At 38.9% G+C, this 25,814-nt stretch overlaps 1 protein-coding gene across 3 annotated transcripts in view; it reads left to right on the forward strand.

Annotated features, from left to right (window-relative positions):
* Positions 1-1,740: 1,740 nt before the first annotated feature.
* ZZZ3 (zinc finger ZZ-type containing 3) overlaps positions 1,741-25,814 on the forward strand; it is a 116,328-nt gene continuing 92,254 nt past the window's right edge. For 2 of the 3 annotated variants that reach the window (XM_046014776.1, XM_046014804.1), the window contains exon 1: positions 1,741-1,873. The gene's annotated coding sequence lies outside the window, so the exon portion shown is untranslated. The remainder of the gene's footprint in view (positions 1,874-25,814) is intronic. The other variant, XM_046014795.1, reaches the window with a different exon arrangement.

The raw sequence follows: 25,814 nt of genomic DNA on the forward strand, positions 1-25,814 counted from the left end.
AGAGATGTTTGTTATGGTTATAATACATAGAAGTTGGCTCTGTAAGTATACAGACCAAGGTAGGGAAACCTTATTTACTTTTGTGACTCTAGTCCTAGAATAGGGCCTGGAACCAATTAGGTTCAGTAAAAGCTTGTTAATGCATTACTATAAAAATATACCTGACAGGGGCACCTGGGTGGCTCAGTGGGTTAAAGCCTCTGCCTTCGGCTCAGGTCATGATCTCAGGGTCCTGAGATTGAGGTCGGTATCCAGCTCTCTGCTCAGCAGGGAGCCTGCTCCCCGCGCCCCCCCTTGTGATCTCGCTCTGTCAAATAAATAAATAAAATCTTAAAAAAAAATACCTGTTACCTTCTGTCTGGAAGCAAATGTTATTTTGAGTTGAACTCTCAACTAAAACACATATAAAAAGTCAATTCAACCATTTAACAACTTACAAGGAAAAAAAAAAAGGAGGTGCCTTATCCACTTGCCTGAAAAACAAAGTTTCAAAGAAAAAGAAAACAAAAACAGTGAAATAATACTTGACAAATGCAGGAGAGCTCCAGTTAAAATGGCTTCTGGATTTTGTATTTTTGAAATACAGTTTTCTAATTTTAGACAGGGAAAGAGATTTAGCTCAGCTTTTCCACAGCTCATAAATGATGAGGCTGTCAATGGAACTATGAACCCAAAGGAAGTACTTATCTCCGTCACTGTTTATTGGGCTTTAATTTTCCGGCATGCCTAAGGTAGTTTGTTGACACTTTTTTTTAAAGTTTATTTATTTATATAAGTAATCTCTATACTGAAGGTGGGGCTCAAATTCACAACCCCAAGATCAGGAGTCGTCTGCTCTTCTGACTGAGCCAGACACAAGCCCTTTATGACAATGTTTATTGTCATTTATTAAACACTGCTTTGTGCCTGACACAGGTCTGGAGACACAGTAATGAGCAAAAGTTACAAAGTCCCTGCTTTTATGGATCTCACGTTCTCGGTGGCAGGAGACTGACAAAGTCTGGAAGTGATAACTGTTAGGAAGATATCTATATATCTATATCGATATAGATATCTATCTATCTATATCTATCTATATATATGCAGGTGAAGAAAGAGCAGTGGTGCAAGCGTGCTCATTTGAATACAGTGGTCTGGAAGCCTCAGATGTTGACCTAGGAGAAGGGAGTTGAAGTACGCATTGAACACCAACGAGTTAAGAGATCTGAAGAGTTGTAGTCAAAGGCAACAGCAAGCTGAAAGTCTTGAACTGGACAGAGCCTGCGCGTTGGAAGGAACAGCCACAAAGCCAAAGAGGTGAGATAAGGGGTCGTGTGGCTGGAGATGAAGTAAGCAGGAACATACATAATATCTACATAGAGTTGAGACCACACCGCTAAGGGAGCTAGCGTGTACAAATTTTTCAAGAGGCCACAAAAGGCAGGATGGAGCGGTCTTCCAAACAGCGGGGCTACAGCGACGCCTTTCCTCCACAAAAGCAATGAAGGGCCAAGTAAAGACTATTGCAGGGGATGAACCGGGTCCTGCCCTCAGAAGACCAGCCCTCATGCAGGGGCGAGGGCCCGCCGCGAACCTCGGCGGATCCCAGGCCCACAGCGCTGCACGGGCCGCGGTTACCAGCAGGCGGTGTAGTGAGCGCGCCTGCTGCCGCCGCCGCCCGCCCGTCCCAGCGAGAGAGGAGGGGACCGGAAGGAGCCGCTGGTGCTGCGGGAAGTGGCAGGAGCGGGAGGCGGGGACCCACCTGGAAGCGCCGCGGCGCCGCTGTCGAGCTTCCTGCGGCGGCCACCCCAGCAAGTGCCGTGGCGGGGGTAGAGAGCGGCCACGGCGACGGCGCCTCCCCGAGTGGCCCGCGGCACCCTGCTCCGCGCGAAAGGTGAGCAGTCGCTCGAGGCACGTGCTGGAGGCCAGACACGGGGCAGGGAGAATGGAGGAGGAGGGAACCCGGGGTACCATCGGCTTTGGGACCCGGATTTAGAGCCGAGTGCCGGGAGGGGGGTGGGTTGGAGGCGGCGGCTGCGGCGTCGGCAGCGACGGCGAAGCCCCCACGTGGGGTGGGGGTGCGCGCGCACGTGTGCGCGGGCGATAGGGGGGCGGGGAGGGCTCTGGGGAGGACGACCAGCGCGCGCTCGCTTAGTAGCGGCCCACGTGACGGGCACGCCGAGAATGTGCCTCCACGTGACAGGCTGGGAGGCTGGTTGAGGCAGAGGGATGTTGTGTCTATGTGGTATAACCATAGTCACTGGAGGTTTTAGGGTTTTCTACTGCTTTTCTTCTCTACTAGGGGGGATAGATGAGAAATAAAAGGCGGAAAAGACTTTCCGCTATTTGCCTGTTCTACACGGTCTCCAGTCCGTTAATGAAGCACTTTACAAGTTCCGAAATGCCGATTTCCCTGTACCGCCATGTTGGTTCTAGAGGAAACTCGCGAGATGCTAGTGGGTTTGTATCGCGAGATCTCTCGATTCTCGCGGGACCTTGTTGGCAGAGCAGTTGTCCTGGATGGCGAAGCCTTGGGTTCCGGGGGCCTGGGACCCGCAACTCTTTCTACAAGGCAAGTTGTTAGGGAGGGGCCGGGGGCGAGTGCCTCTTGGTGCCGGGAGACGTGCTAGGTTAGCTTCCTTTAGTCTTGAAGGGACTACATTGACCCCATTGAGGCGACACGGTCCTCCTCCCCACCCCCCTGCGGGCGCTCCGCCACCTGCAGAAGCGTCTGCAACGCTCAACCCCCGTTCCTTTCCCCTCCAGCGCAGTGATAGTTCCAACCCCGTCCCACTCCCTTAGAAGTCCAGAGCCATTCTCGCGCAGTCGTGACGATTCCATTGGATACCGTTGGTCTTACTTTGAAACGTTCATGTCAGTTTTTCCCCTTGTTGCCATTTTCTAAAGAATTCCAGACCTGTTAACCGTTCTGTCGCCTGTTTCTGCTGCTGTACCTTTCTTCACTGACCATTCTCAGACGCTTAAAACGCAGCGCCTTCTATTTTTTTTTTCTCTCTGGGCATCATTTACTCCCACTTACTTGGTCATTGATAACTTCCTCATGACGCTGACTCACTTTGTATTTACAATAACTTTTTGGCAGTATTTGGAAGGAGCCCTTATATCTCTGACAATACCTGATGTCAGAATAAAATCGTTCTTGTAATCTTTGTGCGTGCCTGTTAACTCATAATTTATCGATATGATTTTGATTACTATGTTACGAGGTTGCCGTCTTTGATGTTCAAGGATGGTTGTTTTGGGTCACATGTTTAGGTAGTAGTGAAATGTTTTAAGTCAAAATTTTAGTTAAAACTAAACTTTTCTTAATAAACGTTGGTATCAGAGTTAGTTTTTTCTTTGAATGAGTTTGACATGAAATTAATTTTTCTCCAACTTCCTATATCTTATCGGAAATGAATTTGCAATGTATCTTTTTTTCGTATTCTTGAGCAGTCTTTGGATTTATTTAGTATTCGTAGTGGGAAGTTAATTACAAAGCTAATCAGATAACTAGGTAATCCACTCATATTTTTTTTAAACTAAGAAAGTGTTATTTGCCTTTACATATAATACAGAGAAGTATATAGAGGTTGCTCCCTGTTACACTCTGACAAGTTGCCTTACTCAGTCTTAAATCTCTCTAACCATTCTTAGCAGTAGCTGTGTACTATTCTTTTTTTTTTTTTTTAATGGAAGAAGAGGAAGTGGAGTAATGTTTTAAGATACACTATCACAACATTAGCAGTCAGAAAAAAAATTTTTCTACTCAGCTAAATTTTTATTTAGTGATGTATGCCTGTTGACAAATACATGCATATTTGTTTTTTAAGAAGAAAATTCTTTGTACAGATTTTTTGGTGGTAACGGTTTTGTGAAAGTATCTTGAGGGGTAGCATTGTTTTCGTTCTAGAGATTTAGTATGCTGTTAGCTTTGCACCAAAATAAAATCCATACAAAATAGGATTTAAAGAAAAGGGGATGTTATCAGTTGAACTTTATATTTTTATGGTTAATATTTGTTACATGTTTATCGTTATATTCATGCTTATATTTTGTGATGTGTTTTCTAAATTATAACCCACGTGTGTGTAGAGGAGTTTTCCATAAGTTCTACAAGTTAATCAGCTCAGTTAAATAGTTCTGACTGAAATTTAGTGAGCTCAAAAGGAGAGTGGTAGGTATATCACTAGTTAATACAAACAAATGTACAATTTGGAAGTTGCTAAGCAGTATTTTGTGAGGCTTTGTTTTGTTTGTATTTTTTCCCCAAACCTAACTGTTTATTAGTCACATGAATGTGACTTCAGTCTTCTTGGACAGTGTGATTTTTCTGTTGTAGTAGTTCTTTCAAGTAGGAAAGTTGGAGAGTGAAAGAGTGCTCAGAGGTGTGATGTGGGAAGGAGGAAAAGCAGACAGTGGAGTATGTAGTTCGATATTGAGATGGAATTGGAGAAGTTGGACAGAAAAGAGAGGATGTTGGAAGGTTGACAGAGCCATGTTCTAAGACTAGGCAGGTTCATTATGGTTGAAGGGCAAATTGAGTTGACCAGAATTTGGAATCTGTAATTTCAGGCAGTTATTTCATCTTAAAATGTTTTTTAAATGGTTTTCAGTTATCTCAAAAATTGATTATCACTTGTTTTAAAAAGTCAGCAACTGAATTTGATATTTAATTGAAACTTTGTGAATTCTTTAGTTAGGTAAAGCTCTTGTTAAGTAACATTTGTTGAGTGCATTTTGTTATTTTTAGAAGTAGAAAATTGTGAAAATAACAGTGGACTCAAAGGTCACAGTTCTGTAATGGCCTTTGCAAAGGTATCTACAAAGTTTTGCTTGGTAATTTGGCCTTAGAGAGTTCCCGTATGCATCTGATCCTTGCGATAATGCATGTTTCTTACAACTTTGTTTTATAAACTGTTCTTGGCAGTGGATTTTGGGAATTAACCAGTCTTTTAGAGACTACTACTTATCTGAGGTACTGGGTAGAAATACACTGAGAATATCTAAGGAGGAAGAGGCATGTATCTTACGTGATTTTGAGTTTGCTTGAGTGAAATTTAAGTAACCAAGAAATTTTATTTTCCCTTTTCTCAATTATTAACTGTCATGAAAGTGATCTGTGAGAGCTGGTGAGCTTCAGTGATGAGAGGAAATTAATGACAGTGATAATACAGTATTGATCTGTCCTCACTTGGATTTTTTCTTGGGGTCTGAAACGGTGCTCATTTCCGTAGACCAGTAATTTTGTAAACTATATGGTGTGATAGCTATGTTACATATTCGTTACATCAAGAACATAAATTTTTTCTCACCTCTTGAACCAGGGTCCAAGAGAGATTACAAGAAACTACTTGACCAGGAATGTCATTGAAAACATGATGCAGGTGCTTTTTAAAAAAATCTAATTTCATATGAAAAGTCAGTCTGGATTTAACTGCAAGGAATATTTGCTTGAAGACTTTGATGTTTGCAGGAGTATTTAATATAGATGTGGCATACATTGTAGTATAAATTTCTGTGGCTAATACTCTGATAACCACTGTAATAATACTTTAAAAATACTGATCAGTGAGTTATTTCCCGAAGTCCTAAGTGTTTGACTTCTAACACAGTGGAAGTACAGATTTTGCTATTTGTTTGAACTTATCCTTCTCACCTCTTTCTGGTTTTTTTTTTTTTTTTCTTTTCAGCTGTTCTTTCTCATTTAGGTAGGTAATTTTTGTCTTGTCAGAGACAAGTGAGTTCAGTAACTTTTCCTGAGGAGACTATCAAACTATTCAGTTATTATTATTAGGAGCTCCATTGTAAGTTATAAAATCTTTTTTTTTTTTAAGATTTTATTTATTTCACAGAGAGAGAGAGAGATCACATGCAGGCAGAGAGAGGGGGAAGCAGGTTCCCTGCTGAGCAGAGAGCTGGATGCGGGCCTTGATCCCAGGACTCTGAGATCATGACCTGAGCCAAGGGCAGAGGCTTAACCCACTGAGCCACCCAGGCGCCCCTCCATTGTAAGTTATATTCAGTAATTCAAACCAACATTTTTTGAGTGTTGGTGATCTTAGCCGTTTCAAACAGCAGGATTCCTGAGCCTTCAAAATAACTAATCAAATACCATAAGCCTGTGGTCTTTCTTCAGAAACTTCTAAGTGGAGTAAAGAAGTTTTACAGCACCAACAGGGATAGTTATCTGATTTTTTAGTCCACAGATAATAATCCATAGGATTGGCCGTTGGAGTTAGGCACACTGACAGCTGAAATGTCGTTTTATTTCAAGGAAAAAGGAAGAAAAGCTATTAAAAAATAGAACTATAGAAGAGTAGTGTTTTAAGGCCTAGAGACATACAGTCCTATTACCATCAACTTCTGAGGGAATCACGATATTGCAGAGCAGTGTATAGTACATGGTGTTTCACACGATGACCTTAATCATAAATAAAACTTTATTCTGTGTATTGTGTTTAAGGAAGTAAGGAATTGGTGTCTTTTTAAAAGATTGTTATGAGTAAATGTTTTCAAAACTTTGTTAATGCTTTCAGTTTTCTGGAAATTGACCTACAGAACTCCTCTGATGATATCAAATAAAAATGATGCTGTTGTGTATGGCACTTCCTTTGCTTTATTTTATTGCTTTTATCGATTTCTTAAATTCCTTATTTATTATTTCAAGGGATTACTGCCTAGATAAGACTCTGTTAAATTTACTATTTGATGTCAGTGATGAACAGTTGTCTAAAGACTAGCACCTTTATTAATAAAGGAGCTTTCAAAGCAAATAATTAGAATTAGTCAATGACAAGTTCATATGATTCAGTTCTATAGTTTTGAATCTTGGTGCTGAGCCTCCATCCTCAGCACTGATGAGTGTCCTGAGGTGAAAAATGTTTCATTTTGTAGTGGATTTTCTTTGTTGCCTTACTTGCCTTTTTAAATATGTTAATTTAAACCGTTTTTCTCTTTTCATTGTTAGAGTAATGGTAGATAGTATTTAAGTATAAACTGTGTTGTCTGTGTGTTTTAATGACTTTAATGGCTGACTTGAGAATTTTAAATCTGAGGAATTAATACAGCCATATTAACATTTTGGTATACTTCTTCCATTATTTTAAAAATACATCTTTTATATACTTGCAAATAAAATATTTAATACCATGTTCTGCTTTATAACCTAATGTTAGGTAACATTTTTCCATTCTCACAAGGAGTCTTCATAACCATAATTATAAATGGTTGTATAATGTCCTATGTGTAGATGTATCATTACCCTGTTCTGATTTTTTGCATATATGAATAGCAGTGTGAAGAACATTTATATATAATTTTCTGTATATAGTATTATCTTCTTGAATGTTGCCAACACCAGAAGTGATTTTTAGGTGTATTTTTAAAGGGCTTTGGAACATATCTGTCACGTTAATTTACCCAAAGGATGAATTTATGTTCATGCTGAAATGGCTGTTGCTCTGTATCTCTTTATTAAGTATTATAAAACTTCATGGGGTATAAGTCATACCACTTTTTTCTTAGATTACTACTGAGGTGAAACATTTTGATTAATAGATGTATTTCGTTTGCGAATTTAGGTAAACAGTTTTGAAATTAATGTAATCAAGTCTTTTGACCTAATCTTGTTCTACTTTTGAACTTCTGAAATTCCTCCTCTGGAAGTGTAATAAATAAACAATACTGATTTAATACTGTCTCTTAGTTTTTCTAAATTATATTTAAATAAATTTAACTGTTTGCCTAATCTGGTATTCGTGTGAAGTGAGAATATAAATGTTTTCCTCCAAATTGGTAATTGTCTCAACTCTGTTAAATAATCCTATATTTTCTCATTGTTTTGTGTTTCATTTTTACATTAAAAATTTTTTTACCTTATTTTTACCCAAACTTTAAAAAATGTTAGTATTTTTTGGGTGATTCTTAAGGCACATCTACTATCTTTTGACCTAGTATCTTTTTATTGTGATATTTGTTTTCATATTGATTTTTAAGGGCACTTTACAAATTGAGGATAATAAAGTTCATTCTCTACAAAACAGTGTTTTATAGTTCCTTTTCTTGGTCAGCCAAAATTCAAAATTCTTTTCCCATACCACAGAATTTAGTAGGATTAAGTGAAGTAATTTCTTTCTTTTTCTCTTTCCTTTCTTTCTTTCTCTCTCTCTCTTTTTTTTTTTAAAGATTGAGTTTTTAAGCAATCTCCACACCCATTGTGGGGCTCGAACTCACAACCCGGAGATCAAGAGTCTTATGTTCTATTGACCAAGCCAGCTAGGTGCCCCTCTCCTTCTTGAATGGACAAAATAAGAGACTACTTAAGAGTACAGTATTAGAGGGCGCCTGGGTGGCTCAGTGGGTTAAGCCTCTGCCTTCGGCTCAGGTCATGATCTCAGGGTCCTGGGATCTAGTCCCACATGGGGCTCTCTGCTTGACGGGGAGCCTGCTTCCTCCTCTCTCTCTCTGCCTGCCTCTCTGCCTGGTTGTGATCTCTCTCTGTTGAATACATAAATAAAATCTTTTTTTTTTTTTTAAGATTTTATTTATTTGACAGAGAGAAATCACAGGAGAGGCAGGCAGAGAGAGAGGAAGGGAAGCAGGCTCTCCGCTGAGCAGAGATCCCGATGCGGGACTCGATCCCAGGACCCCGAGATCATGATCTGAGCTGAAGGCAGCGGCTTAACCCACTGAGCCACCCAGGCGCCCCATAAATAAAATCTTAAAAAAAAAAAAAAAAGAGTACAGTATTAGAGAAATACTGTATATAAACACAGCTATAAAGAGGAAAACTATTTTGGTAGATTTTTGTAGAATTAGAAATAAACTGCTAAGATCAACAGTTTAGGATGTGTGGTTAAGGTATTTCCTTTATTAAATAGTGATATGTAGTTTGACATCATATGCTTCTACTTCATGAAAAAGTGCTAATTGGCAGTTCTAGGACTCTAGTTACAGAATCGCAATACCTTTCTTATTCAACTGTTAAGAGAACAGTAGTGTGACACATGTACTAACATTTAATAATAAGAAATTCGAGATGAGCAGTAGACCATCCATGTCAATGAGAACATTTTCAATATTGAAAGTTTATTGTTTATGAAGTTTTTTCTTTATGAAATAATTATTGAAGATCTTAAAATAATTTTTGAAAAAAGAGAAACATTTTTACTTATTTACATTTTAAAATTATGGAGGATCCAAAGCTATTACTTTATTAAATCATGACTAACATTTTCTGTTGTTTACAGATTGGTATGATTACATTACTGCTAGGAAGAAAAACCAGATTAACTTTGTGAGTGTGAAATCACAATCAATATTTGAAAATAAATATTTGAAAAAAATCTGTGTCCTGTGCTTGGGGATCTGATATAGAGAATTGCAGGTGAAGAACTTGATGAGGTGGAATTTCTTTCTTCCTTGCATTGGGTTGAGATTTAAAGGGTTTGGAACATAATTTATACCTTTTAATACTACCAGAATTCTGCTTACTTTGTAAGGGATAAGTTGATTTTGCAAAATGGCACTGAAGTGGTCCAGGAAATAACAATTGCTAATTGTATTCTGGCAGTTATTTATACCTTTCTTACTAGATTTTTTCTTTTCTTTTCTTTTTTAACTCGGTTAGAAGCTTAAGGAATATATCCTGTAGTTCTTATATACTTCCCCATTAGAAAGCAGATTTATTGTGTTTCATAAAGAAGGTGAAAAAGTGCTTTTCTTTAGCTTGACACTTAGAGTAGGAGATGCCAGGATTTCTTTTTTTTTTTTTTTAAGATTATTTATTTATTTATTTGACAGAGAGAGATCACAAGCAGACAGAGAGGCAGGCAGAGAGAGAGAGTGAGAGGGAAGCAGGCTCCCTGCGGAGCAGAGAGCCCGATGCGGGACTCGATCCCAGGACCCTGAGATCATGACCTGAGCCGAAGGCAGCGGCCTAAACCACTGAGCCACCCAGGCGCCCCGATGCCAAGATTTCTTTAACCTGAGAAAGGTGTGTGTGTTTGTGAGATTATCTGCTGATAGTCCTTAAGGAACTTTGTAATACTTCTGTATCTTAACTGTACTCACACCAAATCTGTAATTCTTAATCTGAACTGTCTCCACTAAATAGAAATTTTTAATGTTTGTTTTTGCATAATGTTTTCATTTTTTGAGGGAGAAATGTCCTTTATTTGCTCCCTGCTTTTAAAAAAGTATAAATTTGATTACAGTGTAATACAGAAAGTTCTCGTAAGTTTACAGTTCAGTAAATATTCACAATGTAAACATACCTGGGTAATCATTACTAAGAAGTAGAACATTACCAAAATCTCAAACTGTCTTGTCATGAACACTACCCCCTATCCCATGGGAAACCATTATTTTGAAGTCTAGTACCATAGAATAATTTTGCCTATTTTTGAACTTTAACTTTATCAATGTTACTGCATTTTTATCCTGCTTTAGAAGTCCTAGAATTCAGTGTAGTTTATACCCGGAGATCTCAACACTTTGACTTAGACGTCTATTTTTCCTCTAGCGTTCATGATTTCAAGAACTCATAGAAGGGGACATCAAAGAGAAGCTTTACTTTCAGATTGTGTGGTAGACCCTTTCTGTGTTTTAGTGTACTTGGGGCAAACAGTCTACTTTCAATTTCTCTCATTGATTGGCCTACAACAGTACTTCAGCCTTTTTTCCCCCCTCAACTTAATCATTTTGTTTTGTACACTTTGGTACAGCATTCCTGACCAGCTAATGGTTTTTTGGACTTTTATCCTATGACTTGGCAGTTTTCTCTTCATTCTTTGAATTCCTTTCAAGCAGTGATTCCTATTCTAATTTTTATGACAGACACCCTGTGGTATCCTCTGTTATTTTAAAGAATATGTTGAGCGTCCCTCCCCCCAAGAAAAAAGTCCTAGTTTGTTTAAGCCATTTTACTTTTAAGGTATTTATTTTATATTTATGAACAGTATAACATTGTGGTGTACACATTATAAAGTCAAGTTATGGGCTGTGAAAAAGTGAGAATCATCTAAAAGCTTTACCTAGTTTATATCCCCCTTCAGGCTGGCTTGATATAAGTACAACTTTTGTACAGAAATTCTCCCTTTCTATTTTTTTCTACTTCTCCAATTTCACTTAAAAACATTTTTTTAAAAGATTTTATTTGACAGAGCATGCACAGAGAGAATGTGCATGAGCTCAAGCATGGGGAGCAGCAGGCAGAGGGAGAGGGAGAAGCAGGCTCCCCAGTGAGCAAGGTGCCTGATGCTGGGCTTAATGCTGGGCTCAATCCCAGGCCCCTGGGGTCATGACCTGAGCAGAAGGCAGATGCTTAACCCACTGAACCACTCAGGCACCCCTATTTACTGAGCTTTTATGGAAATTAAATGTGACCCAAAGTTTTAGCCTAATTTCTAAAGTTTTCTTTTTGCCCTGAGATTTTAAATGTCTGACTTTAGGGCAGCATCATGGTATAGGAGAACATTTGAAGGAGAGGGTAAATGACTTTTTTAACTGTTACAGAGTTACCACTAAATTTGAATAAATACTGTCTTGGGGAATGAGTCAGGACATTTTCAGTTGACCTAAGCCACATATATAGGTAGATACTTTTCTTCCTATCATTAGCAAAATGTCACCAAGGAATTCTGATTCATTTGTAACTATAACACAGTGTCTCAGACTACAGCAAGCAAACCTGTGAGGCTTGTTGGTTTGTTTTTTTTTTTAAATAATGGATGACTGGGCCCGACCCCTTGAGTTTCAGATATAGCAGGTTAGGAGACCACACTTTGAGAACCAGTACTGTGGTATAGTCAGGGCACCTACCTCTAAGCAGTAAACACATACCCGAAAAGTGTTTCTAATGTACATCCTAGCTGAGAACCTTTGAGTAGTAGTACTCCAATGGGAACAGCAGGATGGTATCACTTGGGAACTTGTTAGAAATGCATTTTCTCCCAGACTCTGGGGTGGAACCCAGAAATCTGATTTAAACTAGCCCTTTTGATGTCTGGTAAGTTTTAAGAACCTTTCTGTGTCCTTTCTGGGCACTGGAACTTGTAGAAATGCAAATTTTGGGCCCCACCCAGATATTCCAAATAGCAAAGCCTCATTTTAATGAGATTCCCAGGCATTTACAAGGTATGTTGAAGATTGTGTAGGGTTGCTTTAGATGATTGCAAAAGTAAGGATGTCTGGCTGGTTTGGTTGGTGGAGCATGTGACTCTTGATGTTTGGATCATGGGTTTGAGCCCCACGTTGGGGTATAGTTTACTTAAAAAAAAAGTTATAAAAGAAATACATAGGGCCGCCTGGGTGGCTCAGTTGGTTAAGTATCAGACTCTTGATCTCAGCTTAGGTCTTGATCTCAGGATCCTGGGTTGTGAATTCAAGCCCCATGTTGGGCTCCATGTGGAGCCCACTTAAAAAAAAAATACGTATGGAGCATCTGGCTGACTCCGTTGTAAATCTCAGGGTCATGAGTTCAAGGCCCACTTTGGGCATAGGGCTTACTTAAAAAAAAAAAAATATATATATATATATAGAGAGAGAGAGAGAGAGAGAGAGATAATATATATAGAGAGAGAGTTAAGAGTTACTGAATATTTTCTGTGTGCTAGGTACATGTAAATACTGTATTCACTATTTAGTCTTCTCAACAACTTGATAAGGATGGTTACTATTACCCTCGATCCACAATGAGCAGTTTGAAGCAAAGAGGTTATAAATCTTACTGACTGTCACAGGATGCTGAATGCAGGGATAACCTAAGTATTCAAATTCTGCTTTTGGAGTGAGGTGTTATAGGACCATTTATGTGGATTTATATTTTTCTTCCATGTTCTAGCACCACAGTATATGTTGTATTCTAATGAATTTTTTATATCACATTTTACAGGGATATTTGAATTTTCTTCTAGGTCTTGTATTCAAGGACTGTTTTTGCTAAAATACTGTGTTTCAGACACAAAAACAGAACTGGAAGTAGATGTGATTTGAATACTTTAAAATACAAATCTCTTACGTTTATTCATCAGTGTGTTACTTATCCAAATTGTTCCCTTGTACGTTTTGTTCTTACATGTAATTTCAATAAGGCAAATCTTACTGGTTAGTGTTTCAGATGAAATTTTGCACAGTGATGTGTCCTATCATATTTATTAAAGTGGACCACAATGTAGTTCAGTACCTAGAAGCCCCATTGTGGTAAAATTAAACTTTCAGGTTCAGTTTCAAGTAAGACATGATGATTTGCAGATCTCAGTGCCAGTGTTAATTTCAAGGTAGTATAAGAATGGAACATTTTGGTCACCTTATCAGTTGCAGGGTTTTTTTGGAGGGAGGATTTCTGAGTCATATTCTTTTAAGTGTACAATTCATCGATTTTTTAGTAAATTTGCAGTGGTTTGCAGTGAGCTCCATAGTCCAGTTTTAGAACATTTAGAACATTTCAATCCAAAAGATCTCTTTGCTTATTTTAAGTCATTCTCACCTTCAGCCTATTATAGATTTAAAAAAAAAAAAAATCAGCTGGTATATTTTAGCAGCCCTTCATTATGTATCAAACTACAGCATAGTAGTAAAAATTTACTTATAAACCTTAGTGCATAAACCTTTTTTTTTTTACTTTGAAGAACCTGAAAAAAATACTATATTAAGTCAGTAGTTATAACTGAATAGATTAATTCTCCCTTAAGACACCTTTCCCAGATAAAATGGCTTGTGTACTTATTTTCTTTTCCTGTAATACTTTTCTCCTATATTTGCATGGCTTGCTCTCTTCTCATATTCATATGTCACGTGGTGTGGAGAGCTTTTTTTCTAAAGAGGGAGCCAAGAGAGGTATCATTTACATAGACTTGAGTGGATGGTGCTCACTGATATTACCTTCATTGTGCCATCTAAATAGCACCCCTTCCTACACTTTCCCTGGTTTTATTTTTGTTCAAAGTTATTATCATAACTGATATTGTCTCATTAAAATGTAAGATCCATGAAAATTGAAATTATGTTCACTGATTGAGTTCTCAGAGTCTGGAATGATGCCTTGTTCATGGTGGATTGGATTCTTAGTGGCTGTTGAATGAATGAATTTATACTGTAAAATACTGGGAACAGGGGCTCCTAGGTGGCTCAGTGGGTTAAGCCTCTGCCTTCAGCTCAGGTCATGATCCCAGGGTCCTGGAATCGAGCCCGCATCAGGCTTCCTACTTAGCGGGGAGCCTGCTTCCCCCCTCTGCCTGCCTCTCTGCTTACTTGTGATCTCTCTCTCTCTGTCAAATACATTAAAAAAAAAATACTGGGAACAGTGTTGGATAATAGGAAAATGCTCTTTGAAAAAAAATGCTCTTTAAATTTTATCTGTTAGTACCACTGCTGCTTAATTATATTTACACATTTAATATACTGGATTTTATGTTTAGCACTTTATATGCCTTATAGAGTGATATAAAATTTCAACAAGCAGAACTTTCTCAAATACTTAAAACTCTTCTTTATATTTATTTATATTTTTAAAAGATTTTTATTTATTTATTACAGAGATCACAAGTAGGCAGAGAGGCAGGCAGAGAGAGGAGGAAGCAGGCTCCCTGCTGAGCAGAGAGCCTGATGCGGGGCTCAGTCCCAGGACCCTGAGATCATGACCTGAGCCAAAGGCAGAGGTTTTAATGCACTGAGCCACCCAGGCGCCCCCTTAAAACTCTTCTTAAAGTTAATAAGTTAAACTTGTAAATATAGTGTGTCACAAGTTCTCTTAAACATTCCATTACTGCTTATTAACCAAACCAAATATACTCACACTTTTAAATTTGAAGTCAGTTGCCATTTATTTATTTAAAATTTTAAAGGTTTTTTTTATTCCAGAGAGAGGGAGAGCAAGAGTGTGTGTGAGGTGGGGGAGGGGCAGAGGAAGAAGGAGAGAGAATCTCAAGCAGACTCCACTTTGAAGTGCGGATCTTGATGTGCGAGGCTCAGTTTCATGACCCCGAGATCATAACCTGAGCCAAAAATCAAGAGTGAGAGACTATTGACTGAGCCACCCAGGTGCCCTAGTCAGTTACTATTTCAAATTTAGAATCATAAGGCTATCAGATTCTATAGGGTTAAAATTCTTTTAAACATTACAAGATTGGCAAAAAAAAAATACGTAGGATGGTTTTTAGACATATTAGTTGTGTTTATGTTTATATGTTTATAGACATATTAATGTTGTGAGTTTGACGTACTTAATTTCAGCATTTAGTTATAGTTCATCTTGGAGGTTGGATAGTCACTTAAGGAAACAGTTTTGTTGTCTCCAGCAAGTTGAAATGGCTGTGACACAGTTTATGACTACAGTTAGTTACCATCTCTTGACAGGCTGCTTATCACTCCTACATTGGCTTACAGAGCTGCCTTTGCCCAGGTGTTTTTTCTTAAGCACAGAGGGGTACATTAAACCTTTAACACTCGTTCCTGTGATAATATGGAACTCCAAGACAGAGAGTGCTCTTTTGATTTCTTCTGAATTCAAGTTTAAGGCCTTTTGTAATTTTTTCGTGACTGCTTCTTAACTCCATTGCCTGATGAACAAGTTCTGTAAACCCCACCCAAGTTGCCTTAGCACTTGGTTAGATTCCAAGAACCTTTTCTACCCATCTGGCTAATGCTGCATAGGTTTTAGATCATCTAAGTGACACAAAGGAACTGAGAAGTGTTGATAGCTTTTGCTAATTTGTGGTGACTCTAGCTATGCCACAAGACTAGAAACAGACATGAAATCTTATTTTTAAAAAAGAGAATAGTCGTGGGGTACCTGGGTGGCTCAGTCCTTTGAACATCCAACTCTTGGTTTTGGCTCAGGCCCTGATCTCAGGGAGATGAGATTGAGCCCCGAGTTGGGCTCTGTGCTTAGCTGGACTCCTTGCTCAGCACAGAGTCTGCTTGAGACTCTTTTCCTCTACCCTTTCCTGCTGTGCATGCATGCTTACTCCCTGTCTCTCAAAATAAATACATCTTGAAAAAGAAAACACTTTCTTGGAAATCACTTTCCATCCTTAGAGGTTTTGGAAGTCACTTTCCAATCTTAGATGTGAGGTAGAAAGATATAGGCTAGCTTATCAGCATTAAGAACATTATGTTAAGAGGCATAAAAAAACCTTTCTCAAAAAGTGTTAAAAAGGGGAGTGCCTAGCTGGTTCTTTTGGTGGAGTGTGTGACTCTTGATCTCGGGGTTGTAAATTCAAGCCCCATTTTGGTGTGGAGATTACTTTAAAAACTGAAAACCCCAAAAACCTTTAAAAAAATGTTAAAAAGGGATCTCTGTCAAACTTAAAGAGATATATCTAAAAATATATTCTTATTTGTAATAATTTTTTGTTCTTTTTAATATTTTTTTGCTTTGGACAAATATGCAGTTGTTTATAAAATTTCAGAACAACTCATTGATTTTTTTTTTAAAGATTTTATTTATTTATTTGACAGACAGAGACACAAGTAGGCAGAGAGGCAGGCAGAGAGAGAGGAGGAAGCAGACTCCCTACTGAGCAGAGAGCCTGATGTGGGAGTCCATCCCAGTATAACTCCATCCCAGTACACTGGGATCATAACCTGAGCTGAAGGCAGAGAGGCTTTAACTCACTGAGCCACCCAGGCGCCCAGAACAACTCATTGGTAAGGATAGATACAACTAAAGCAACTTTGAAAATTTTTCTGGAAACCACAGGCAGGAACTTACAGTGTGAGTTGTTTAAAAGTGAAGAATTAAAAGAAAAGTATGGAATTCAGATTTAAAAAAGTTGTATGAGGGGCACCTGGGTGGCTCAGTGGATTAAGCCGCTGCCTTCGGCTCAGGTCATGATCTCAGGGTCCTGGGATCGAGCCCCACATCGGGCTCTCTGCTCTGCAGGGAGCCTGCTTCCTCCTCTCTCTCTGCCTGCCTCTCTGCCTACTTGTGATCTCTCTCTCTCTGTCAAATAAATAAATAAAAAAAAAAAAATCTTTAAAAAAGTTGTATGAGCAGAATTCTGTGTCCAGTTTTCAAACCAATTTTAAAGCATTGTACTAAGAGGAAAAAAAAATGAATTGCTCTGCTCCTTTAAGGAGCCAATAATCAAGTAGGGAATATAGACGTGACAAATTATACATTATAAATTCTGTACTAGAAGAATTAAGCCTTGTGGGAGCAAAAGAGAAGGTATTTAATTCTGATGGATTTGGGCTTTGAGGAAGAAGAGTTTTCCATTGAAGATGGGGGAAAAATCATTGTCTTTTTTTATTTTGGGGGGGGACTGAAAAAATCAGAATCGGGGCTGGATTTATTAAAACAGGTATTTTGTGAACAGGTAAAGAATAGATTATAATCACAGACAATTAGACTGTTAAAGTTGTTCAAATAGGGTGATGTTGGGGGCAGTAACAGTAGGACAGAAAAAGAAACAGTACAAGACATTTTAAAAGAATAATTAGTTTGGGGATGCCTAGGTGGCCCAGTTGGTTAAACGTCTGCCTTTAGCTCAGGTCATGCTCCTGGGGTCCTGGGATTGAGTCCCACACTGGGCTCCTTGCTCAGCAGGGAGCCTGCTTCTCCCTCTGCCTGCTGCTCCGCCTGTTTGTGTGTTTGCTCTCTCTCTCTGACAAGTAAATAAAATCTTAAAAAAAAAAAAAAGATAGTTTGATTGTGTATTGGTGGGAAAAGCAAAGAGTTAAGATATCTGAAAGTTTTGTTTTTTAAAGATTTTATTTTTATTTATTTTACAGAGACACAGTGAGACAGTGAGAGAGGGAACATAAGCTGGGGGAGTGGGAGAGTGAGAAGCAGGCTCTCCGACAAGCAAGGAGCCCAAAGCGGGGTCTGGTCCCAGGACCCTGAGATCATGAAGGCAGATGCTCAGTGACTGAGCCACCCAGATGCCCCATCTGAAATGAAATTTTTTTTGCAAGATTTTATTTATAGAGAGAGAATAAGCGGGGAGAGGGACCAAGGGGAAGGGAGAAACAGGCACTCCTCTAAGTAGGGAGCCCAACGTGGGGCTCTGTCCTAGGACCCTGGGATCATGACCTAAGTTGAAGGCAGGCACTTAATCAACTAACCCACCCCGGTGCCCTGAAAGTTTTTAGCTTGGATAGTTAGATGGTTTTTGATTGAGATTGTTGAGATACGGAGAAGATAATATTTTTGGAATAGGAAGAAAATGACTGGAGATTTGTGCTTGTTGAATAAAAGGTACTTTTGAAACCTCTAGATTGAGAGCACAGGGTATGGTAGATTGAAGTTTGGAATGGAGGTTGGGCTAGAGATATAAAACTTTATAGGTTAAAATAATCTGAGTTATAATATGATTTTACCTGTGGGGAGAGGATAAGAAATGGACATGTACATTTTGGGAGGTGCAGAGAGGATTCACAGTGCCTGAGAAAATGAAGGGGAGGAGACTTGGAAAATTTATCTCGGGATAGGAAAAATAGAAGGAGATGAAGGTCAGAGACGGAAGTTCCAAAGTAAAAATGGAACTGATGACTTGGTTAAGAGCTTGCAGTGTGTAGTGGTGTAGGGACTGAAAAGAGAAACCTTTGCATTTGGGGGAAGAACTAGCTGGATTTGATAGGGACTTTTAGAGGAGTTTGATTTTGTATAATCTCAGGGATCTAATAGTTTGTTGCTTAGAAAAGAAAAAAAAAGTAGCAGGCTGCATTGGTCCCTATTGGTATATCTTTGCTTTAAATTTAGTTTTCTGGCTTCTTGCTTATCCTGCTGTTAGTTTCAAATGTAATTAACTTTTTTTAAAAGATTTTTAAAATTTTTATTTATTTGTCAGAGTGGGGGAGAGAGAGAGAGCGAGCGAGCGCACAGGCAGGCAGAGTGGCAGACAGAGGCAGAGGGAGAAGCAGGATTCCTGCCAAGCAAGGAGTCCTATATGGGACTCGATCCCAGGGCACTGGGATTATGACCCAAGCCGAACACAGCTGCTTAATTGAGTGAGCCACCCAGGTGTCCCTCAAATATAATTAACTTTTAAAAACATTTTTATTGACGTGTGGCACATATATATGTACATATGTAAAACATTATCATTATTAAGTGGATAGCCCAGTGAGTTTTCAGAAACTGAACACTCCCCAAGTAACCAGCAACTAGAGCAAGAAAGAGCGCATTAGCAATACCTTCTTCCAGTCGCTTTCTGCTTTCCCATCCCAAGAGTAACCTTTATCCTGACACTTCTTTTTTTAAGCTTAGTTCTCTTTCTTTCTTTCTTTCTTTTTTTAAGATTTTATTTATTTGACAGAGACAGTGAGAGAGGGAACACAAGCAGGGGGAATGGGAGGGGAGAATAAGACTTCCTGTGGAGCCGGGAGCCCGATGGTGGGCTCCATCCCAGGACCTGGGGACCATGACCTGAGTTGAAGGTAGATGCTTAACAACTGAACCACCCAGGCACCTTATCCTGACTTTTGACAGCATAGTCTTCTTTAATTTCAAACTTTATGTAAATGATGTCATGTAGTATTAATTTTTGAGAGATTTTAAACCTCAATATTTTTACTGCTCTTTTTATGAAATACAGAATCATATAATTTTTATCATAAAATTTAGGTCATCTTGTTTGTGTGGTTAATTTAATATGTGTATCTGTACTGACTTTTTCATCGATTAGTATAAATTTCCATGGCTCTGTATGAAGAAATTTATGCTGAAATAAATACATTAATTTAGTGCTCGCTTTGGTAGCACATATACTTAAAATAATAGGAATGAGGGGTGCCTGGGTGGCTCAATCATTTAAGCATCTGCCTTCAACTCAGGTCATGATCCCGGGGTCCTGGGATTGAGCCCGTGTCAGGCTCCCTGCTCACGGGGAGCTTGCTTCTCCCTCTCTCCCCAGTTGTGCTCTCTGTCACTATCTCTGTCATTATCTTTCTCTCTCTGAAATAAATAAAATCTTAAAGAATTGGAATGAAAGTACATTAATTTATTCTGGATAAGGATAGTGAAAAATTAAAATCGTGAAAAGTGGCTTAGGTATAAATAAAGCAGGATTTAATTTGGAATGTCCAACTTAGGTATCTGCTGTACTATTTTGATGCTTTTATCTTTTTTTTTTTTTTTAAAGATTTATTTATCTGACAGATAGAGATTACAAGTAGGCAGAGAGAGAGAGAGGAGGAAGCAGGCTCCCAGCCAAGCAGAGAGCCCGATGCGGGGCTCGATCCCAGGACCCTGGGATCATGACCTGAGCTGAAGGCAGAGGCTTTAACCCGCTGAGCCACCCAGGCGCCCCTTGATGCTTTTATCTTTTGATGAACATACTGATTAGGAAAAGGGGTCTTGTAAGAAGAAAGTTTATAAGAAGATAAAGGACTTCAGTGGTGTTTGGTATTAAACTGGAAAATAGACTCTTGAAAGGCAGGAGAACGTAGAATGCTTAGTAGGGAAGCTTGATGACACTTGGCATATTTTTATGTCCTTTGTTCCTTGGTAAATAATGTTTTACAGCGTGGGTTTTCTTACTGTGGGAGGTTGGACTGTGCGCTTAAAACAGTGGAATGAAATGGTGTTTTTGGCAATGGTTCCTGAGGGATATGTTTAATCTGAAGTTCTGATAATCAGGTTTTGGAATTTGGCATCTGTGTGTTCTCTGATAAACATTGCTATCTCAAATGTCAAATTACTCTGGTTTTCAGATACAAAAATTTTTCCTTAAGTAAATTGTAATATCTCAGAATCAGCATTTATAACTCTTCTGTAGCCTTGAGTAGAATATCTGAGTGCCTTGTTAGAGTTTCTAGAAAATGTCCCTTTTAACCTTTATTGATTTCTGCTATGTTTATGATTTATGACATGCCATCTTCAGGTTTGATTTTTTTTTTTTTAAAGTCTAGGTTATTTTTATTTTATTTTATTTTTTTAAGACTTTTTTGTTTAGTTTTTGTTTTAAAGATTTTATTTATTTATTTGACAGACAGAGCTCACAAGTAGGCAGAGAGGCAGGCAGAGAGAGAGAGGGGGAAGCAGGTTTCCTGCTGTGCAGAGAGCTTGATGCAGGGCTCCATCCCAGGATCCTGAGATCATGACCTGAGCTGAAGGCAGAGGCTTTAACCCACTGAGCCACCCAGGTGCCCCTATTTTAATGCATTTTTTGGCAAAGTCACTTCTATATAAATTTAGGAGTTTTGTTAAATATAGTTTTTTAAAAATATAATGAAGGGTTTTTTAGAAAGAATTATTTGAGAGGAGGAGGGGCAAAGGAAGAGGGAGAGAAAGAATCTTTTTTTTTTTTTTTTTTAAAGATTTTATTTATTAGAGAGCATGAGAAGGGGAGAGGTCAGAGGGAGAACCAGACTCCTCGTTGTGCAAGAAGCCCAATGGGGGGGACTCAGTCCTGGGACTCTAGGATCGTGACCTGAGCCCTAGGCAGTTGCTTAATCAACTGAGCCACCCAGGCGCACTGGAAAGAATCTCAAGCAGGCTCCACACCCAGCCTGGAACATGGCGCAGAGCTTGATCTCACAACCCTGAGATCATGAACTGAGTTGAAATCAAGAGTCAGACGCTTAATGGACTGAGCCATCCAGGTGCCTCAGATACAGCTTATCTTTTTAGAATGTAGTGAGTGATGCACAAACATATACCAGAGTAAGAGGGGTTGGCGGTCTAGGAATAGAGAGAGATTGGTTGCTATTTTTTTTAAGATTTCATTTATTTATTTGACAGAGAGAGAGATCACAAGTAGGCAGAGAGGCAGACAGAGAGAGAGGAGGAAGCAGGCTCCCTTCAGAGCAGAGAGCCCGACGATGCGGGGCTCGATCCCAGGACCCTGAGATCATGACCCGAGCCGAAGGCAGCGGCTTAATCCACTGAGCCACCCAGGCGCCCCTCAGATACAGCTTATCTTAAAAGCAACCTGATGGTCTCCCATCAGGGGCCTAAAAAAATTCATATCCTATGACCTAGTAAGTTTGTTTTGAAGGTTTGATTACAGATGCAGACATAGAATGTACAAGGACATTCATCAGAGGTTTGTTTATAGTAAATAGTACAATATCAGAAGCAGCCTGTGTCCTAAGAGAATGGATAAATTAGAGACTACTTATAAGATTTCTGTACAGCTATGAACAGTTTTAAGACTTTAATCATGTGCATATTGAGTGGGGAGGGGCAGGGAAGAAGGATATAAAAAGTAAATGTGTATTTGTGAATTTTGATTTAAAAATGCACATGTAAATAAGAATGGAAGGGAATGTACCAGTATGTGAAGTGAAATGGGTAAGCTGTATTTGTACTTTGTATTAAGGCTATCTCTAATAATGATTGTATAATAATTATTTATTTTGTTAATATGTATTGAGCATCAAGTTTGAGAGTAGCTCTGGATTGTAAAAGTGAATAAAATAGATAAGTCCTTCTAGTAGAACTTATATTCAAGTTCTGAGAGACAGAACAAGCAAATATTTGGTTGGACCTTATTAAATTGGTATTATTTGGCCTTTTTGACTTGGAAGATTGGCTCTTTCTTATGGTTCAACTTAATACATACATCAGATGGTGGTAAGTGCTGTGGAAAAAGCTGAAAGTGGTGTAATAGGGATAGAGATTTTATTATTTTTTTTTGAAAGATTTTATTCATTTATTTGACAGAGATCACAAGTAGGCAGAGAGGCAGACAGAGAGAGGGAGGAAGCAGGCTCCCTGCTGAGCAGAGAGCCCGATGCGGGGCTCGATCCCAGGACCCTGGGATCATGACCTGAGCCGAAGGCAGAGGCTTTAACCCACTGAGCCACCCAGGCGCCCCGGGATACAGATTTTAGTTGTGTGGAGGCAAGGAATATAATCTGTAAGTGGTTAGGGAAGCCTGATGTGATATTTGATCAGAAAACTGAAAGAAAAGAGGGAACTTACTAGAAAAGTATGCTAGGGAATGTCTGGCTGGCTCAGTCAGTAGAGCATTCAATTTTTCATCTCTGGGTTGTGGATTCGACCCTGGGTGTAGAGCTCACTCAAATAAATAAAGCTTTAAAAAACAGAAAAATACCCTACACAGATGAAATAGTAAATTGAATTGTGTTGCTCTATGCTTGTGAGAATGCATTAATATTTTGCAGTATCGTGCATTTTAAATATTGATTTATTTGCTTAGAGTGCATGCGTGTGAGTGGAGGGTGGGACAGGGAGAGAGAGAATCTCAAGTAGACTCTCTGGAGGGGCTAGATCTTAGGAGCCTGAGATTATGACCTGAGCCAAACTCAAGAATTGGATGCTTAACTGACTCTGTAGATTCCTAAAGGTGGTGGAACATCCGCTTAGAGGTAGATGAATGCACTAATGAAAACTTTTGTCCTCTCTGAGAAAGAATGACAGTAAAAATGCAAGAACTTGGAGGAATTGCTATACATCTAAGATGCAAGTTGTTTGCATTTTGATATTCAGTCCTTATTCAAAAATATTTCTAGAAAGACTCAGTCCTGATAAAGGAATGGTAAAATATCGTAACTCATCATGAATCTTTACCTTGGTTTGTCTCATCTTGATTATTTTTTCTCTTGACACTTTTCCTAGTCTTGTTTTTCTTGATTGTTTTGCTTACCAAGACAATTGAGAATTCTTTTTTTTTTTTTTAAGATTTTATTTATTTATTTGTCAGAGAGAGAGATCACAAGTAGGCAGAGAGGTAGGCAGAGGCAGAGGGAGAAGCAGGCTCCCTGCCGAGCAAGGAGCCCGATATGGGACTCGATCCCAGGACGCTAGGATCATGACCTGAGCCGAAGGCAGCTGCTTAACCAACTGAGCCACCCAGGCGTCCCAGACAATTGAGAATTCTTAGGACAGATGGAGCATGGCTTTTTTTTCCATTAATTTATTTATTTGACAGCACAAGTAGGCAGAGAGGCAGTCAGAGAGTGGGGGAAGCAGGCTCCCTGCTGAGCAGAGAGCCCCATGTGGGGCTCGATTCCAGAACCGTGAGATCATGACCTGAGCCGAAGGCAGAGGCTTAACCCACTGAGCCACCCAGGCGCCCCGGAGCATGGGTTTTAGAAAGGGTTACATAATCATTTATTGCCTGTGACTGGGTTTTAAAGAAACTGACATTATACTTAACTAGCATTAAATTAACCATCCTTAAAGATAAAATCAATGAAATGAATGGAAGTTTAATTTTTTCCCTTAATTTAATTGACAAATGTATAACTGTTCTAAATACTGCATTATGAAATTTGAATTTAAAACTATTATAAATGTGAGGGTGTCTTTATTTTAAAGCAAGCATTTGGGATGCCTGTTGGGTCAGTTGGTTAAACATCTGCCTTTGGCTCAGGTTATGATCCCCAGGGTCCTGGGATCGAGTCACATGTTGGGCTTCTTGCTTGGTGGGGAGCCTGCCTCCCTCTCTCTTTATTCTTTTTGACTAATAAATAAATAAAATCTTTGAAAAAAAAATAAAGCCAGCACTTAAGATCATAATTATTTGTAAACATTTCAAGATATACATAATAGCTATGAAAGGGTCTTTAGTGAGGAAACTGCAAGATGATAAAAGGAAACATTTACAAAAATTGAAGAAAAAAGAGGCGGCTGGGTTGCTCAGTTGGTTAAGTGTCTGCCTTTGGCTTGGGTCATAATCCCAGGGTCCTGCGATTGAGTCCTGCCCGCACTGGGTTCCCTGCTCAGAGCCCTGCTCCTCCCTCCCTCTCTCTGTCTTGCTCTCACATAAAATCTTTAAAATAATTGAAGATGATAGAGGGATCGTTACATCAAACATTTCACATAGGCTTGGCTGAATTATTAATACATACTTAGATTGCAAATGTCCACTAAAGATGAGTGGTTGTGCAGAGCTGAGATTTTGTTAATCATGGTAAATGCATGGTACATACCATGTGCTCAATTAATGCATCTTGGAATGAATCAGTCTTGCTGGTCTAAGAATCATTTCCAAGCTCTTCTGTTCTAAGAATAACCAGGCTACTTGGGACCTTCTATTGATATATAGATACTTTCTCATCTCATTTCTTCTCTTCTAAGTCATCAGTCAACTAAGGGGATTTTTTTTTTTTTTTTTGACTGATGAAATTAAAAAGTTCAGGTTGTTATCTGGCTTCAGGCAGAACTAAATCAGAATATTTGAGTGATGTCCTTTTAGGGCACTGCTACTTTCTGTTGCTTGGCCACTGAGAGTTTCAGCCTTAGTTTTCATTACCCTTGAGAGAATTTTGTCTGTTTGGCTGTATGCTCATTAGCCATAGACCAGCTCTCTTGGAGGAACGATAATTGGTGCTGCTTATGTCATATGTGTGTGTGTGTATGTGTGTATGCATGCATGCACTTGTGTACATGTAGGTGAGCTCAGCCATGCTTAAATTAACTGCATCATCACACATTTATCATTCTCAAATGTAAACTTAACAGTATGCCTTTGTGTTTTTTTGGGAAAACAGTATACTTATAAGCTCTTTATATTATTGTATGAACTTTAAGCTTGTTTCATTGGTGTGTAATACAAATTATCTGTTGTTCATGAGCATTTGGGTAGGCACAAATAGTGCTACTGTGAACATCCTTGTACATGTCTTTAGTTGTACCTATGTGTGCATTTTTTTCCCTGTGTATGTATTTCTATTGGGTATATACCTAGGATTGAAATGGTTGAGTTGGACAGTGTGCTTTATTAAATTGATATTGTCAAACAGTTTTCTAAAGTGGTTATATCAGTTTACAGTAGCATATCAGAGTTTTCGTTGTTCCACATTCTTGTCAGTACTTGGTTTTGTCTTTTTAAAAAAATCTTAGTCACTTGGATTTTGATTTCTGTTTCTTGATGACCAATAAAGTAGAGCATCATTTCATGTTGATTGTCTAATCTAAT

Source organism: Meles meles, chromosome 1 (assembly GCF_922984935.1).
Source record: "Meles meles chromosome 1, mMelMel3.1 paternal haplotype, whole genome shotgun sequence".
Classification (NCBI taxonomy): Eukaryota; Metazoa; Chordata; class Mammalia; order Carnivora; family Mustelidae; genus Meles; species Meles meles.